The sequence below is a fragment of the Sus scrofa genome, chromosome 9, assembly GCF_054392235.1.
Source record: "Sus scrofa isolate SSC_HxYL_T2T_F1_AM1 chromosome 9, Sscrofa_HxYL_maternal_Yorkshire_Landrace_v2.0, whole genome shotgun sequence".
Lineage (NCBI taxonomy): Eukaryota > Metazoa > Chordata > Mammalia > Artiodactyla > Suidae > Sus > Sus scrofa.
Genome location: NC_139391.1, coordinates 125,762,350 through 125,776,107, shown reverse-complemented (window position 1 = coordinate 125,776,107; position 13,758 = coordinate 125,762,350). Strand labels below are relative to the sequence as shown.

The following is a 13,758-nucleotide window of genomic DNA, read 5'->3' as shown; positions in this document are numbered from 1 at the left end:
TCTTTCTTACTTCACTTGGTATCAGAATCTCTAGGTCCATCTGTGTTGCTGCAAGTGGCATTATTTCATTCTTTTTTATGGCTGAGTTTTATTCCATTGTATGCGTATAGTACATCTTCTTAATCTATTTGTCTGTTGATGTACATTTAGGTTCTTCCCATGTCTTGGCTCTTGGTGAATAGTACTTCACTCGTGCCCATTTTTGGAATTCTGTTTGTGCCTCAGAGGGTTAAGAACCTGAGGTATTGTCCATGAGGATGTGGGTTTGATCCCTGGCCTCGCTCAGTGGGTTAAAGATCCAGCATTGCTGCAAGCTGTGGCATAGGTCACAGGTGTGGCTTGGATCTGGTGTGGCTATGGCTGTGGCATAGGCCTGCAGCTATAGCTCTGATTCGACCTCTAGCCGGGAAACTTCTAGGTGTGGTTGTAAAAAGAAAAAAAGAAAAAATTTTGCCCATTTTAAAATCAGGTTTATTTTTTTATTGAGTTGGTCTTTCTTTATAGTGTCTTTTTTTTTTTCATCTGCTATCATTATTCTCTTTTTTCTTTAAACGTGCACAATACATTGTTTATATTTATTGCTGAGTAACCAGTTATTCCAGAGTTTAACAGCTTAAAACTACCCATATTTATGAACTCAATGATTTCTCAGTGTCTTAGCTTGGTGGTTTTGGCTCAGCATGTCTTGTGAGGTGTCAGTCAAGCAGCCAGCTGGAGCTATAGTCATATGAAGGCTTACCTGGGGCTGGAGGATCTGTTTCCAGAATGGCTCATGTACATGGCTGCTGGTGAGAGACTTCATCCTAGAGAGAGTGAACAGAATTCCCTAGTACCTTTTATGACCTAGTCCCTGAGTCACACAATTTTACTTTCATCTTACTCCGTTTCTTAGAAGTGAGCCCCTAATTTTCCTCAAAGAGTAGGGAATTAAACTCTTCCTCTTTTTTTTTTTTTTTTTTTTTTTTTTTTTGTCTTTTGTCTTTTGTCTTTTTTGTTGTTGTTGTTGCTATTTCTTGGGCCGCTCCCGAGGCATATGGAGGTTCCCAGGCTAGGGGTTGAATCGGAGCTGTAGCCACCGGCCTACGCCAGAGCCACAGCAACTCGGGATCCGAGCCGCGTCTGCAACCTACACCACAGCTCACGGCAACGCCGGATCGTTAACCCACTGAGCAAGGGCAGGGACCGAACCCGCAACCTCATGGTTCCTAGTTGGATTCGTTAACCACTGCGCCATGACGGGAACTCCTAAACTCTTCCTCTTGAAGAGAAGGGTATTAGACAATTTGTCAAGGAAAAGATTAGAGCAACTTTAGTACTCTGTTAATGCTAATAATGGATTTTTTTTTTTTTTTTTAATGGCCTCATCTGTGGCATATGGATGTTCCTAGGCCAGGAATTGAATCCAAGCTATAGCTGCAGCTTCTGGAGGCAGCTATGGCAATGCCAGATCCTTGAACCTACTGCACTGTGTGGGGGATTGAACCTGTACCTCCACAGAGGCCCGAGGGGCTACAGTCTGATTTGTAACCCACTGCACCACAACAGGAACTCCATGTTTTTTGTTTGTTTGTTTGTTTTAATGGCTGCACCTGTAGCCTATGGAAGTTCCTGGGACAGGGACTGAATCTGAGCTGCAGCCTGTGCCATAGCTGTGGCGGATCCTTTAACCCTTTCTCCTGGGCCAGGAATTGAACCCAGGCCTATGCAGTGACCTAAGCTGCTGCAGTCAGATCTTAACCCACTGTGCCTGAAATGTTTTTTGTTTTTTTTTTTTTAACAACAAACTAAAACTCTGAAGGATCATCTTAGATAACAGAAGCAAATTTTATCTCTGACAGGTTTAATGGGGCCAATACTAATGGTATTTACATGTGACTGGCCTTGTTCTAGGTGGTTTACACATGTGTCACTTTGCAACCTTGTAAAATAATAGAACTCTCTAAGTAACCTAATAAAACGAGCAGCCATTGCTTAAATAAGTCAATAAATGTGAGCTACATAGTGCTATGAGAAGCACTAATAGAATTTTGCCTGGTCAGCGAGATAGTGTTGATTTAGTTGAAATTTGAAGAATGAGTGGTGATTAAATATACTAGTTGATATGAGTGGGAAAGAGTATTTCCAGTAGAGGGAACAGAATGTATAAAGACCATGTCATTGGAGGAAGCATGGTGGCATTATTTTCAGCGTGTTCAAGTCTGATAGAAAAGGCTTTGCATACTCAGTATTCTTCATTAGATTTTATTTTATTACTTGCAAAAAGATGAAACAGTCATTTAGTTTTTGTCTTAAAAATAATTTTTAGAGTGTCTTAAAAATAATTTTTTTTAGTGATTTTATTATCAGAAATTAGATGATATGTAAAAACATTTTCAATCCTTTATCAGTAGTTTCTCAAATTCATCTTTTATAACCACTGGCTCTTTAGAAAGTATTCTGCTTTGTAGTCATAATTTGTTCACATTTAGATCAGTGAGGTAATTTGAGTAATTTTGTTTTAATATTCTTTCTTTAATGTTTGTCACTTTGATTACCATGTGGCTTGGTGTGTGCCTCTGTGTGTGAGATGCTCTGGACTTGGGTGACTGTTTCCTTTCCCGGGTTAAGTGAAGTTTTCAGCTGTATGTTTTTTCAGGCTCTATCTCTCTTCTCCTTCTGGGACCTCTATAATGTGAATATGAATGGGCTCGATGTTGTCCCAGAGGTCTTTTAAATGGTCCTCATTTCTTTTTGTTCTTTTTTCTATTTGGTGACGGTGATTTCCATTACTCTACCAGCTCACTGATGTGTTCTTCTGCCTCACTTAGTCTACTATTGATTCCTTCTAGTGGACTTTTCATTTCAGTTATTGTATTCAATTCTGTTTGGTTGTTTTTTATATTTTCTAATTCTTTGTTAAAAACTTCTAATTTCTTGCTGTGTGCATCCATTCTTCTCCCAAGTTCTCTGATCATCTTCATGATCATTACTCAGAACTCTTTCTTGGGTAGGTTGCCTGTCTTCATGTCACTTAGTTCTTCTTGTTCTGTTTCCTTGTTCGCCTTGTTTTGTCTAAATTCCTGTGTGTGTGTGTGTGTATTTTGGGCATGCGCACAGCATGCAGAAGTTCCCAGGCCAGGGATTGAATCCCCACCACAGCAGTGACAATGCTGGATTTTTAACTGCTAGGCCACCAGGAAATTCCTATTTGTATTTTTATATATGTGATAGGTGAGTTATGTGTCTCAACCTTGGAGATGTGGTCCTTTGTAGGAGGCATCCTCTGCGTCTGAGCAGTGCATTTGCCTCCTGTCACTGATGGGCCAGGGGTCACCTGGTCCCAGATATCAATGTCTGGCCTGTGTTTGTGGGTTCATTCTGCAGACTGAAGGGCTCTGTTTTTCTTGCTTCTGGTTTCTGTCCCCTGGTGGGTAAGGATGGTCTAGAGGTTTGTTTGTGAAGGCTTCTTGCTAGAGGGGTGGATGCTTGCGCACTGGTGGTTGAATCTGGGTCTTGGTGCTCGAGAGGGCAGGGCCAAGTTTAAGGGCAGCTATAGGCTCAGGAAGTCTTTAGACAGGCTCTCTGTTGATACGTGGCTTTGTTTGTTTTTTTGGCCTCAGGTGTCCCAGCCCTGGAGCCTACAGGCTGTTGGATGGGGCTAGGTCTTGGTGCCAAGATGTCAGCCTCCAGGAGAACTCCATACAGATGAATGCTCACTGATAAGTTCACCATAGGGTCTTTGTCCTCAGGATGAGCTAGAGGAACTGTCCTCCCCCTGCCCTGCCTCCCCAGAAGACCCTCCAAGAGTAGCAGATAGGGCTGGCCCAGGCTCCTATCAGATTGCTACTTTTGTGCTTGGTCCCAGTGCACATGGGATTTTGTGTGTGCTCCTTAAGAGGGAAGCCTCTGTTTCTGTCAATTCTGTGGAGTCCTGTGATCAAGCCCTGCCTGCCTTCAGAGCCAAATGCTCTTGGGGCTCCACTTCCTGCTGCTGGACTCGTGTGCTGGAGTGCCTGATGTGGGCTCATAACTCTCACTCCTGTAATATAATGACTCTCCAGCTTGTGGGTTACCCACCCTGGGGTGTGTAGGATTTGTGGAATTGTGAGTTTACCCTCCTAACCATCTTGTTGTAGTTCCTTCTTTCTGTCTTCAGTTGTAGAAAATCTTTTTTGGTAGGTTCCAGTCTTGGCAATGGTCGTTCCTCAGTTAGTTGTGACTTTGTTGTTCTCGTGAGAGGAGGTCAGCTTACGGTCCTTCTACTCTGCCGTTTTGGCTACTGTCCTCTTTCTGGTATTTTGAATTAAGTTCGTCATGTTGAAATGCCCCAAGAATACTTGGGCCATATCTTGGATCACCATTGCAGAATACTGCCAGACACTGAGGCTGAGGCTTTATATACCTCTGCTTGGCCATGGGCTTGGTACTCTCCTTCTTCTGAGTAGATATTAAAATAACTTCCTTTGCTTTAAATTATATTATTTGGAAACTGTTAGAGTTGATTTTTAAATTTCTAAATTCATGCTTATTTTTCTGGACGAGATTATATTTGAAACATTGGAAACAATATTTTGTCAGGAAACATTTGGTTCTGTCTTGCAAGGCCTCTATTGACTCCAAAATAATGACCCCCCCAAAAAATGTTAAATTTGCTTTGACTGTGGGAAAAACATGTACTTTTTAGGGAGGATTGTTAATGAATTCGTTATGATCAAATACTTAACAAAGTTCAATATAATAACTAAAAAACCCTCTGTTCCTCAGCAGTCCACTAGGGGATACTCCAGTACTTGAGAAGAAAAGAAAATCCAGTTGCTATGATAGTTTAAAAATTATCTCCTACTTAATAAAATTAGTACTTTCCTGCTTGCTTTCATAAAAAAGTATACTTTTTAGGACTGGTTTGGGTTATTTATTTTACAACATTAATCTATGGAAGAATTTGCAGCATTTTTCAGCTTTATTAAGATGTAATTGATAAATGGGAATTGTACATAATTAAAACATCAAGCTGTTTGTTATGTTTTGATGTATGTTGATGATATGACGTGTGTTTTTTGTTTTTTTGTTTTTTTTTTGTCTTTTTGCTATTTCTTTGGGCTGCTCCCGCGGCATATGGAGGTTCCCAGGCTAGGGGTCTAATTGGAGCTGTAGCCACCGGCCTACGCCAGAGCCACAGCAACGCGGGATTCAAGCTGCGTCTGTAGCCTACACCACAGCTCACGGCAACGCTGGATCCTTAACCCACTGAGCAAGGGCAGGGACTGAACCCGCAACCTCATGGTTCCTAGTCTGATTCATTAACCACTGCACCACGATGGGAACTCCTGCATGATGTTTTGATACATACATATACATTGAGTTGAACACGGCAAACATATCCATTACCTCACAAAGGTTTTTTTTTTGTTTTTTTTTTTTTTTTTTTTTTGTTTTTGGTAGTGAGAACACTTGAGACCCACTCTTAGCAGATTTTAAGCATGTAGTACATTATTATTAACTCCAGTCACCATGCTGCATTTTAGATTTCCAGAATTTATTCATCTTAAGTAATTGAAACTTTGTACCTTTTGAGCAGCATCTCCCTATTTCCTTAATTTTCCCTGAACAACCACCATTTTTTTTTTTTTTTTTTTTTTTTTTTTGGCTTTTTTGTGTCTTTTCCAGGGCCACATCTGTGGCATATGGAGGTTTCCATGCTAGGGGTCTAATTGGAGCTGTAGCTGCAGGCCTACACCAGAGCCACAGCAATGTGGGATCTGAGCCTCGTCTGCGACCTACACCACAGCTCATGGCAACACCGGATTGTTAACCCACTGAGTGAGGCCAGGGAAGGAATCCGCAACCTCATGGTTCCTAGTCAGATTCATTAACCACTGCGCCACGACGGGAACTCCACAACCACCATTGTTTTCTCTGCTTCTGAGTTTGACTATTTTAGATTCCACATATATGTGAGATTATGGAATTTGCTGCATTTTTTATGGTGTGGAAATTCATGGTGTGATTCATTGGCCTCTTTTTTTGGTGGTGTTGCTTCAGACTTTGAGCACTTTAGAAAAACTGGTTATTCTTTTTCTTCTTTGGTATAGGAAAATAATGGTTCTTGTTGGTTTATTGATTTTTCCTAAGCCATTTTTTTGATTTTTGTCTATGATATGATTGAGTTTTGTATGTAGCATAGATTTCATTCCTGTATGCCTCGAACATAGATTCTTAAAGGCTTAAGTGACTTAAATCTTTATACTTCAGATCTTTATGTTTAACTCATCAATTCATCTATTTTCTGCTACTTATGAGTACAGTAAATGGGTGAAATCTAGCCATCATGATAGCATGATTTGAAAAATGAAGTTAGGCAGTCTGGGATAAGAACAAGTATGTGTATTTGTCCATTGGAAATAATGGTGGTAGGGAACTATATCCAAACTCTTGGGATAGAACATGATGGAAGATAGTATGAGAAAAAGAATGTGTGTGTATATTTATGACTGGGTCACTATGCTGTATAGCAGAAATTGATACAACACTATAAATCAACTATATTTAATGAAAATAAAAAAATTTAAAAAAATGTGGTATAGGAATGAGAGTTTCTTCTCCATGGTTTTTTTGTTTTGTTTTGTTTTTTTGTTTTTAGGGCCTCAGGTGTGGCATTTGGAAGTTCTCAGGCTAGGGATTGAATTGTAGCTGCAGCTGCCAGCCTAACGCTTCAGCCACAGCAACAGGGGATCTGAGCCACATCTGTTACCTACACCACAGCTCACAGCTCATGGCAATGCCGGATCCTTAACCCACTGAGCCCCAGGTCAGCAATCGAACCTGCATCCTCCTGGATACTAGTTGGATTCATAACCTGCTGGGTTATAACGGGAATTCCAAGAGTTTCTTCTAATTTGAAGTTGGGTGATAATTTTATAGGATATTAATGTGATAACAGTGTTGGGTAGAAGGATTGCATTGGGCATTCTCATATTGTACTTTTTGTTTTATCTCTATCTCCCTAGCAAAATGAGGAAAGAGCTAGAGAATGTTGGGATAATTAGGTCTTTAAGCTATGCATGTGTCTGGTTAGGTTGACCAGCATGACCAGGATACCAGCTCTGTGTATCTAAGGTAGAATGATTGTCAGAGCTACTGTCAGAATATTCCTATGAACGATTTTTCATAACCAGTCTGTACCTACTGAATATGGTTAAGTTCCCTGCTATATACAATGATAATCAACAAATGGAATGTTATGCTGTGTTATACTTTGACTAGAGGAAAGGCAAAATGTCACTGTTAGACTATTTATTTATTTATTTAATGACCACACCCACATCATGTGGAAGTTCCTGGGTCCGATCCACAGCTGTGACCTTCGCCACAGCTTTAACCCACTGTGCTGGGCTGGGGAACAAACCCACACCTCTGCAGTTACATAAGATGCTGCAGTCAGGTTCTATTTTTTTTTTTTTTTTTTTTTTTAAAGGGCAGTCTCCATGGTGTATGAAAGTTCCTAGGCTACGGATCGAATCAGAGCTGTAGCTGCTGGACTACACCACAGCCACAACAACTTGGGATCTGAGCTGCATCTGTGACCTACACCACAGCTCATGGCAATGCTGGATCCCTAACCTACTGAGCGAGGGCAGGGACCGAACCCGTGTCCTTAAGGATACTAGTCTAGTTCATTACTACTGAGCTACAATGGGCACTCCTGCAGTCAGATTCTTAACCCACTGTGCCATGGAGGGAACTCCATTGTTAGACTCTTTTGCTTTTATACTTTGCTTTGTTTGCAATAATTTTTTTTTTTAACAGAAAAGAAATAATAGAAACAAAAGACAGACTATTCATTCATAGTGCTTTTACTTAGGCCCAAACATAATTTTTATTTGATAGGTTCCGCTTGATTGTCATTTATTTTCTCTGATTTCAATTGGAGTAATTATTCCATCTTTATATAACTCTATATGGATTGTTTCTTGGTAATTTGGGGAGAAAACATGGGTTTTTTTTTTAGCATTTTAGTAAGTAGGGATTATTTAAATGATGGAGGAATATGTGTATGTAAAGTGATTTCATAAAGAATTATTTGCATATGGAAAGATTGTCATACAACACCTAATATTTTATTAAGAGTTGGAGGAGTTCCCGTTGTGGTGCAGTGGAGACGAATCCGACTAGGATCTGTGAGGAAGCAGGTATGGTCCCTGACCTCGCTCAGTGGCTAAGGATTAAGAATCTGGCATTGCTGTGAGCTGTGGTGTAGGTTGCAGATGTGGCTCAGATCTGATGTGGCTGTGGCGTAGGCCAGCAGCTGTAGCTCTAATTCAGCCTCTAGCCTGGGAACCTCCATATGCTGAGCGTGCAGCCGTAAAAAGAAAAAAAAAAAAAGAGTTGGAAAAGTATTCAGCATTATCTGAATTTGAAAGTTAAGAAGTACAGTGGTCGGAGTTCCCTTAGTGATTCAGTGGTTAACGAACCTGACTAGGATCCATGAGGATGTGGGTTTGATCCTTGGCCTCGCCCTGTGGGCTAAGGATCTGGCGTTGCTGTGAGCTGTGGTGTAGGCTGGCAGCTGTAGCTCCTATTGGACCCCTAGCCTGGGAACCTCCATGTTCTGTGGGTGTGGCCCTAAAAAGACAAAACAAAGTTAACGCAGTATAGTGCAAGATTGACGTTAACACATTAATTAGTGAAAAGTTAACACATTAATATAGTTTGAGTGTCAACATGGTAATATAGTTGGAGATTTAAGAGGTATACATTTAATTGTCCTGTGTTTTTCTCCCTTTAGCCATCCAATTCTCTTCTCTAGAGGCAATCAATATTCCCAGTTTAAATATACTCTTAACATTTATTATTTAAAGGACTTCTTTGGTATGCATGAATAATTAAAGTCAATAGCATGATTCTAGAGTCAGACATTTAAATTTTTCATTTGTAGTTGTCCCTTGGTATCTTGAGGGTATTGGTTCCAGGACCCTCTGCAGTTGCCAAAATCCAAGGATGCTCAAGTCTCATATAAAATGATACATAGTGTTTGCATATAACCTCTGCACATCTTTGGCCTACTTTAAATCATCTCAATTATTTATATATTTAATAACAATTAGATGCTCTGTAAATAGTTGTAAATACTGTTTGGCATTTCCATCCTAAGAATTTTACCGCAAGAGGTTTTGCTGCAAACAGTTTCATTGCACAGTTACTTGACTGCAAGACAATTTTGTCTTAAAAGATAATTTGACAAAAATACAAGAGGGACGTTAAAGAGGACTTAACGAAACATGATAAGTAAAATCACAAAAATTCAAAAAGAGGAGTTCCTGTCGTAACTCAGTGGTAACAAACCTGACTAGTATCTGTGAGGACGCAGGTTCGATCCCTGGCCTCGATCATTGGGTTAAGGATATGCCTTTGCCATGAGCTGTGACATAGGTCAAAGATGTGACTCAGATCCTGTGTTGCTGTGGCTGTGATGTAGGCTGGCAGCTACAGCTCTGATTTGACCCCTAGCTTGGGACCTTCCATGTGCTGTGGGTGTGACCCTAAAAAGACAGGCAGGCAGACACACACACACACACACACACACACACACACACACCATATTGTGAAAAATGAAAATAAATACTTGATTGTATTTAAAATGTGTGGAGATTCATGGTTATAGTTGTATTGGGATATATTGGGAAGGAAGCTATACTTCTTTCTCAAAGTTGATCATTAAGGATCCAGGATCTAATGGATTTAAGTTTTTTGTTTTTTTTTTCTTTTTAGGGCTGCACCCCATGGCATATGGAGGTTCCCAGGCTAGGGATCTAATTGAAGCTGTTGTTGGTGGCCTATGCCAGAGCCACAACAATGCCAGATCCGAGATGCGTCTTTGACCTATACCACAGCTCATGGCACTGCCAGATCCTTAACCCACTGAGTGAGGCCAGGGATCGAACCCGCAACCTCATGGTTCCTAGTCAGATTCGTTTCTGCTGCACCGAGGTGGGAACTCCCAGATGTAAGTTCTTTATGATACAAAAACTTTGCCATTAAGTCTCTTCAGGTATCCCTGGAAGTAAAATGAACAGATAAGTAATGCTGCTGTTTCTTATCAGTATGTGTAATATCAATAATGGATAGTACCCATTTGGACCGCAGTTAAGTGTTTTATCACATGTCTAGTCCTTAGATTTCAGCACATCATCCAGTCGTGCCATGTATAAGAATCTGTCTGGATCACGTTCTTCACTGCCAAGTAGCAAAAAATTTTTCACAATTTTCAAGAAACTTATTTATACTCATCAAGAATCATACAACCAACCATTTCTTTATTTGGTGGTAGGAGGAGCTTGATTGTTCTTTTGCTTTCAGCTTCTAATAGTAAGTGATAAAAATTGGTAAAGATGGTATTAGAGTACAAGCTGCTACATCTAAATTAGCTAAAGAGACAATAATTAATGCTCTTAAAGACTCTTGTGAATTGCTAGCACCTCTTTTGTTTTTGCCAGAGCTTGGTGAACTTTTGGTTTTGATGGATGGGAAAGATGACTGTGCTCATCAAAGTTTTGCAAAAACTGATATGATAACATTTTCTAGTGTAATGAAACCCAACTCTTTGATCAGTACTTTATCTTTTATGCAAAAGCCGCTTAGCTTGGCAAACCTGCTTGCAGCAAAGAGTCACATGCTGAAAATATCTAGAACCTGTAAATAGGGTGTAAATGTTATGTAAATAATGACTGGCATGCTGCAAATTCAAAATTTGCTTTTTGGAACTGTCTGGTTTTTCTTTTTTTTTCCTTGAATATTTTCTATTCATGGTTGATTTGAGTCTGACAGTGTGGAACCCATGGATACAGTGGGCCAACAATATTTAATAGTCACACTTTTGGCACTGGGAATATGACATTGAACAAATGAGACCACCTACATGGAGATTATATTGTAGAGACATGCACTAAATATCATGTGATGGTGAGTTCTAGGAGAAAAGTAAACCTAGGTAAAAGGACAGAGTGCTAGGGGAGATGCTGTTTTGATTAGAATGGTCAGGGAAAGTCTCTGGTGGGGTGACGTTTCAGTAGGGAATTGAATGATAAGAAGGAGTGAGACTTCGGACTTTTAGGAGAGACGTATTCCAGGAAGAGGACCATCAAGGGCAAAATTCTGGAGAATATTTGTAAAGCAGAGATTTTCATCCTTACAGACGAACAGAGAAGGCTAGACTGGCTAGAGAGGACTGGCCCAAGGGGAGAATGCTAAGACATTAATACAGAGGTGGGGGGGAAAGGTAAAAATTGTATGCAGGATGAGGATGTATTGAGATAGGGGAGGTTAGATTTTAAAAGGTTCAGACTGGCTGCTTGTGGAGAATAAACTCTTGGGGCAGAGTTAAAAGCAGTAGTTATGCAAATGTCTGAAGTAGCCATAGCATATGCAACAGTGTACTATATACAGTGAGTTTGTTTGTTTGTTTTTTAGGGCTTCATTTGTGGCATATGGAGGTTCCCAGGCTAGGGGTCAAATTGGAGCTATAGCTGCTGGCCCACACCATAGCCACAGCAACGCGGGATCTGAGCTGCTCTGTACCACAGCTCATGGCAACGCCGGATCCTTAACCCACTGAGCGAGGCCAAGGATCGAACCTGCAACGTCATGGTTCCTAGTCGGATTCGTTTCTGCTGAATCACAATGGAAACTGCTAGATACAGTGAGCTTTATCAAATTTACTTAGGTGTCATTTGTCTAGAATTTGACTTCTGCTGTGGAAGGATGGGGCAAGAAATAAAAGTGAATTCATAATGAATATTTATTTTTAAAAGGAAACTTGAGGAATTACAGTTACACTCTGAAATGATTTAAAGTATGTTTGTATAGAACCCCCAAGCATCACTTGCATCGTGAAGAAACATGATAAGGTTCCCAAAGCAACCTCCATTACCTGTTATAATTATAGTATGTAGTAAACGTTTTTTTCTTAGGCCTCCCCCAAAAAGGCTATGTTGCAACATTCTGACAAATATTGAGTGCTGTTTTTTTTTTTTTTAATCTCAAATTTGACTATGTGACATTTGAAATTTGAAACTGCTTTGCTTTCTCCAGTGTGTATCAGTATGCTAAAAAATATTTGAAAGTCAAAATTCTTAAACTTTAAGTAGGTTGCTAGTGATGAAAATACATGGCATATAAAAATGTCAACATGCAAAATTTAAACTTTTGGGTGATTGAATAATATATCTAAATTTGTTAGCAAACCTGCTGTGTCTGATATTGTGGAAAGGAGTTGCATCAAAGGAAATAAATATAAAATTTGAGGATCTTGGAACTCTTAATATCTAACTGGGTGAATAGAGGCACTTTGAATCAAAAATGAAATCATGGATAAGATCAGACATGGTAATGATGTAGGAAATAGAAAAGCAAAACAGAAATTGCTGTCCTGACGCAGTGGAAATGAATCCTACTGGGAACCATGAGGTTTTGGGTTGGATCCAGGGCCTGCTCAGTGGGTTAAGGATCTGGCGTTGCCCTGAGCTGTGGTGTAGGTTGCAGACGCTGCTCACATCTGGCGTTACTGTGGCTGTGGTGTAGGCCAGCAGCTGCAGCTCCAACTAGACCCCTAGCCTGGGAACCTTCATATGCGGCAGGTGTGGCCTTAAAAAGCAAAAAAAAAACAAAAACAAAAAAAAACCAGACTCAGTGAAGCATACTTAAACATAGTGTTGAAAGGAGAAGAGGAATAGAAAATGAAAGCTAAAGTCTAGAATGTTGAGAATTTATGAAAATTTTTAAGTAAGGAATTGCTGGATCCAGTCAGGTTTAGAGACTACATTGAAAGGGCTAAATAACATAGTTACACACAAACACACTCAAAAAAGAACTATGAAAAGGAATTCCCAAACTATTATATTACATATTATATAGTTATAGCTCACAAGGGCATGGATAATTTTCTCTACTCTTTCTGTTAATTTCATTTGCTTGTAATCGTTTATTAAGAGTTTCAAGTTCATAGTTTAGAAAAATCACTTTAAATTTTTTTTCATTTTTACAGAAGGAACTTTATAGTAAAGTCTTTTCTATGTATCCATTTATTTCCCATTTGTAGCTCCCTTCTCCCCTCCCCCCCCCCCCCCCGACTGTGGCATATGGAGTTCCCAGTCCAGGGATCTGAGGCAGTGTGGGTCCTTAACCCCTTGTGCTGGGCCAGGGACCCAGTGCTCCAGAGATGCTGCCAATCCTATTGTGCCACAGTGGCAACTCATATTTTTATTAATAAATTCTTACACTTTTTCATGGTTTTTTATTTTTGCTGTAGTCTTTTAAAAATTTTTAAAATTTTTGCTGTAGTCTTTTTTAAATTTTAATTTTTTTAGCCAGCAAACATTTATTTATTTATATTACTCAATGAATTTATTACATTTATAGTTGTACAATGATCATCACAATCCAGTTTTATAAGATTTCCATCCCACAACCCCAGTGCATCCCCCCACCCCCCAAACCGTCTCCTTTGGAGACAAGTTTTTCAAAGTCTGTGAGTCAGTATCTGTTCTGCAAAGAAGTTCATTCTGTCCTTTTTTCAGATTCCACATGTCAGTGAAAGCATTGGATGTTGGTGTCTCATTGTATGGCTGACTTCACTTAGCATGATGATTTCTAGGTCCATCCATGTTGCTAAAAATGCTGGTATTCCATTCCTTTTAATGGCTGAGTAATATTCCATTGTGTATATATACCACATCTTCTTAATCCATTCCTCTGTTGATGGACATTTAGGTTGTTTCCATGTCT

The 13,758-nt window shown here is 39.8% G+C and overlaps 1 protein-coding gene and 1 long non-coding RNA gene across 26 annotated transcripts in view; one reads left to right on the top strand and one right to left on the bottom strand.

Moving 5' to 3' along the window:
* Positions 1 to 13,758, top strand: part of ABL2 (ABL proto-oncogene 2, non-receptor tyrosine kinase) — a 131,832-nt gene that overhangs the window by 28,698 nt on the left and 89,376 nt on the right. The gene's annotated exons all lie outside the window — the stretch shown is intronic.
* On the bottom strand, positions 1,145 to 8,361 carry LOC146400160 (uncharacterized). Its single transcript, XR_014816354.1, has 2 exons — positions 8,318 to 8,361; positions 1,145 to 5,256 (listed from the first exon to the last, which is right to left on the bottom strand). It is a non-coding gene; the product is annotated as an uncharacterized LOC146400160 (long non-coding RNA).